Consider the following 6,000-nt stretch of genomic DNA (forward strand, 5'->3'; position numbering starts at 1 on the left):
TTGATTTTGTCTCATAAAACTAGTTTTAGTTTTGTAAAAAAAACACTATGATATAAGCATTAAGAAAATAGACAGGGGTCAATACGACTTTAATTTAAAAAAAAAATAAAAAAAAATATTGGTTTAACGTTATGTATATGAAGTTTACATGGCAAAGAAACTAGCACAGCCTGTTAAACTCGGTAGGTTAACTACAAGTTGCAGAATACTGCTGATGTAAATATATTTTAATTTAGAGTCCAATCTTCCCCCACATTGTAGTTTTGTATGTTTTCATTGCCAAACTTTGAAAGATTTGCTTTTAATTTAGTAATTTATACCTCAAGGGGTTTTCAACTATAAGATACTGATATAATAAAAAGATAATATTTTGAAAATATATTCAAAATTTGGTCATTTGCACTTGGTGATAATTTATGAGATGTGGCTTGTGCCAAAAACAGAGTGTAGTAATACCCAATTTGTAGCAAAAATAAAAACTTTATCAATAGTTGTTATCAATTTTCTGTTATTACAAGTTTATATACATTTGTAGGATACAGTATTTATCCATTGACGTTCGAACATTACCCTATGTAGTTCAAACAATACCAATTGTTATGCAATAATGTATAGGTAACATGTTAAAAACTATAGCGGTAGGGCAAGTAAATGAATGTTTAGACCTAATTTTCAAAGCGTACAGTATTATTTCGTGTTATTTACGTATATTTCTATTGATAAATACACTTAATAATCAAAATTAACAATGATTTTAAACTGTCCCATCTTATCCTGTGTGTTTTCGAATTTGTAAAATTTCACCTGTTGTGCAGATCGGTAAATAACTCCTCGTGTGTTTTATTATATTTTATTAAATTGATGTCAATTAACAAAGGAATGATAGTACTAATTCGTGGTATTACCCAAAAACCGTCATCTATTTTGATTTTGGAAATATTTGGCAATATGTGCTTAAGAGTCCCATCTTCTCCCATTGTACTATATATTTTCAAAATAAAAATAGATGACGGTTTTTGGGTAATACCTCGAATTAGTACTATCATTCCTTTATTATTTGACAACAATTTAATAAAATATAATAAAACACACGAGGAGTTATTTAGCGATCCGTACAACAGGTGAAACTTTACAAATTCGAAAACACAAAGGATAAGACGGGACAGTTTAAAATAATGGTTAATTTTGATTAATAAGTGTATTTATAAATAGAAATATACCTAAATAACACGAAATAATATTGTTTGAAAATAAAGTCTGACATTCTTTTTCTTGCTCTACTGCTATAGTTTTTAACATGTTACCTATACATTATATTATTGCATAACAATTGGTATTGTTTGAACGACAATGGCTAATGTTCAAACTTCAATGGATAAATATTGTATCCTACAAATGTATATGAACTTGTAATAAAAAATTGATTATAACTATTAATAAAGTTTTTATTTTTGCTACAAATTGGTTATTGCTACTCTGTTTTTTGGCACAAGCCACTTCTCATAAATTATCACCAAGTGCAAATGACCAAATTTCGACAATATTTTCAAAATAATATATTTTTATTATATCAGTATCTTATAGTTGAACAACCCCTGAGGTATAAATTACTTAATTAAATTCAAATCTTTCAAAGTTTGGCAATGGAAACATACAAAATTACAATGTGGGGGAAGATGGGATCGACTCTAAATTGAAATCATGTTTACATTAGCAGTATTCTGCAACTTGTAGTTAACCTACCGAATTTAACAGGCTGTGCTAGTTTCTTTGCCATGTAAACTTCATATATATATAACGTTAAACCGATATTTTTTTGTTGTTTTTATTCAAAATTAAAGTCAATTTGACCCCTGGTGGCTATTTTCTTCATGCTTATATCTCAATGTTTTTTTACAAAACTAAAACTAGTTTTATGAGACAAAATCAAACTGTACAAAATATTCAAGGTTGTTTTATAAAGCTATGAAACTACTTTAATCGTTCGCACACGCAATCTAAAAAAAATCTTCGGCTTTACAATGAATTAGCTAGCATTAAAAAATAGCATCTTACTATTTCGCATTTTTTACCTGTTTAAAGTATACTGTTTCTATTTTACACATTTTGTTTAATATTTAAAACAGTAAACAGCTTTGATGGGCGTTTTATAAGGCCGTAATAATACTTCCGAATAATTCACTAACCTTGTTTTCCTGATTATCATTAAATGGGAGTCCGTAAAAAGAAAATTAAAAAAAGTCTCGTCTGACTAAGTGTCCCATCTTCCCCCACCCTACTATATGATACGAATCATTTTTACTCATTGCGTGTTTTAACGGCTGTCGTTTTGCTACTAATTCCATTTTCTTCGCTGTTTTCATCTATTATTACTGTAGTAGAGAAAATATTAAAAAAAATCTTGTACACATCAGGCAAGTTAGCTCGAAAGATATTTGTGTACAGTACATTAACTTACGAGTTTTAGATCAGTTCATTGGTGACTTATAGTTTATTGCAAAACAATAAAATTTGTTTATAATACGTGCAATTAAAATCTGCTTGTGTTAGCACCTAATCAAAATTGTCGGGGATCCTGAATTAGAGTTCTACCGCACCCAAGATTTTACACCAACCTAGAAATTTTTCCCCTTTTCTGAAAGATTAAGATACCAACATAAATTTTCGATTTGGTTTTCCATCAAGCGGCAGTAAAGTGTGCCGTTTAAATATTTATGTGTACTTACGCTTTCTGCTGCGAGTAAGTCGAGAAGTAATTGAACGTATAAGAGCATGAGTGGTTGACATTCGTGGGGCTATAGAAACTTGTGGCATGAAATCTTTGTTGTTTAAACGTTTGCGCTCTGGCGGCACCAATTATCTGGAATTTGATTTAGATCGCGGGGAGTGGTTCGATAATATCGACATTCTTGAATCGAGACTAGCATGGGAAGATTACTGACTGTGCAGTAAATCTTAAGTTTCAGTGCAGAAAAATCGCAAAATATATTACTTTACTTTAACAGGTACGCTCACATGTCAGCATCTTCGAACAAATGTATATAGAGACTAGATGGCATGTTTCATTGACAGGTTAAATAAAAATATATGATCGATGAGAATTAAATTAAACGGAAAGCTTTAAAGGGGGGTTGAAGAGTATAGGTTACGTTAAAATGACTTGTTTAAGTGTAATATTAACTTCGTCTTGTGTAATAATTATTAGTGTATGCTGGTGTTACAACCGTGTGTTTTACCAGATCACTAAAAATTCGCTTCCAGATAAAAGGCTACACGTTGTTTGTTTATTTGGGAAAACTGTCTCTCGGGACGTCTACCCTAAACATCTAAGCGAATTACTTAATTAGTCAACCCAAACATTGACTTTCTTTAAAGGAGATTGTTAAGGTTCTCCCTTGGGGTTGGTAAAAGATAATATATGTTAAAGAAGTTTGGTTAATTCTCTTTGTGGATTGTTTTTGGTAAATATACGTTGTATTCGAAGTAAAAGGTTTTAAATAGGGAGGTACAATGCTCTTATTTTATTTTATTGTACATTTGTTTACGTTTCTATAAAACCATTTAATATACTGGTAAGTGTACAATCCACTTGAATTATGATATCCTAACAGTATATATTTATTTAAAAAGTTTGAAAATTGTATCTATAAATAATATAGTACAGACTTAACAAAGAACGGAATATGACATAGGTTTCAACTTCCGTTTTAACGAGTTGTATTTTTATCAAATCTAAATATTGTGAAATATCTATAGTGGGGTGGGGTAAGATGGGACACGTTTAGTACATAATATTCAAATATCCTGATTGTGTTTTGAACAATTAAAAACGGTCTATGTGAGTCGTAAGAAAACAGTTTTATAATTCTTAAAATGTATTTTGTTTACTATATCAAATGGGACGAGAAAACAGAATAAAAAGGTGTCCTATCTTTCCCCACCTTACTATTTATGCTTAGGTTTAGGTTACAGCAAATATTTCAAATTCGTATACTTACTTGCAAACTTTGCGAGAATCGAGGCAATGTCTTCAATGACATCTTGCATTAATTATTTAGCGCGCGGGCCATAGATTGCACTTTAAATATCATGTATAACAAAGAACGTTGTGAAATATTTTTGACAACATTAAGTTGGGCACAACGTCTGTATAGGTACTGTTGTCATACATATAAGTAAAATTACAATTACATAGTGTGTTGTTATTTTCTGCACTAGAATGCTATTGACATGTTACCTACAAAACACTTTTAAAAATTGCTATTGTTGCAACAATAATGGGTATTGTTCGGAATTAAGTCGATAATTATTGTATCCTTCAAATGCATATAGGCTACACTTTTGATAACAGAAAATTGATAATAGCTTTTATTAAAGTTTACGTTTTTGCTACAAATTGGATGCTACACTGATTTTCGCACAAACCACTTCTCGTAAATTTTCGAATAGGGTGGGGTAAGATAGGACACTTTGTCAGACGTGACTTTTTTAAATTACTCTTTACGGACCCCTTTTAATGATAATCAGGAAAATAATGTTACAGAATTATTTGACAGTTTTATCACGACTTTATAAAACACGTCAAAGCTTATTACTGTTTTTAAATATTCAAAAAATACGTAAAAGAGAAACAGTATATATGATGATGAAATTTTGTAGTTTGCAATTGTGAACGATTGAACTAGTTTTATAGCTTCATAAAACGATCTTGAATTTTTCGTACAGTTTGATTTAGTCGCTCAAAAACTAGTTTTAGCTTTGTGAAAAAAACTGAGATATATACATGAGGAAAATAGGCAAGGGTCAATATGACTTCAATTTGTTAAGGTTTATATATATATTTGTGGAATACAATAATTATAAATTAAAGTTCGAACAAGACCCATTGTGGTTCAAACAATACCAATGATATACTCATTGTCGTTCAAAAAATATTGATGCAATATTTTTATTATATCATTATATTTAAATTACCACAGAGATATACATAATTGAATTAAAAGCCTATACAAAGCTCAATGTGGAGGAAGGTGGGACACCAAATTAAAATGACTTTGTATTAACAGTATTCTGCAACTTGTAGTTAACCTACTGAAATTAACCGGCTGTGCTAGTTTCTTTGCCATGTACCCTTTATACATATAACTTTAAACCGATACTTTTTTACTTTAATTTTTTTTTTTTTAACTTTATATACAAAACTTTAAAAAGATATGTTTTTTAGTTTTTTTACCCAAATTAAAGTGATATTGACCCCTGCCTATTTTCTTCATGTTTACACTCAGTTGTTTTCACATAACTAAAACTAGTTTAAAGAGACAAAATCAAACTGTACGAAATAGCATAGGTTATTTCATTAAGATACTGGATTGATGATTTAAAATCGTAAAAAACCTACAAAACTTCGGTAGTTTGAATATGATTCATCGAGGATTCAATGAACATCTTACTATTATGTTTTTTTAGCCAATAAAACATGCTGTAGTCGTTTAATACCGAAGTTTATTACTTAACAATATTTATCATTTCTTTGCCGCACTTTGAGGGACCGTAAGAATATTATCAAATAATACTGTAACTGTTTTCGCGTATATCCTCCTACTCCACCCTACTATATAAAAGCTAATTGTTCTGCTATTTTTACTACGAATATATTGTATAATTATGTACCACCATTTATAATCGGTTTGGGTATTTTGATACTCAGAAAACGCATTTTATCAAAGAACGATATTACTAAGAAGTATATAGGAATAAGGTGATTTGTGTAAATCCTTACAAATGAAATCTTGGCCTTTCCATTTGGGAAATTTACAAAAAATGCAGCAACGTATTCCAATCTTTCTCAACTATTCTATAACGTCGATGTGTCCGGAGCATTTATCCAGGCTTGCTTAAATACAAGATTATATTAAAACTATCATTATTAAGGTACTTTTGAAAAGTGTTCAAAGGAAAGTAAAAAGGTGCTTACATTGCTTTTTACATTTTCGCAGGATT

Source organism: Ciona robusta, chromosome 3 (assembly GCF_009617815.1).
Source record: "Ciona robusta chromosome 3, ASM961781v2".
Lineage (NCBI taxonomy): Eukaryota > Metazoa > Chordata > Ascidiacea > Phlebobranchia > Cionidae > Ciona > Ciona robusta.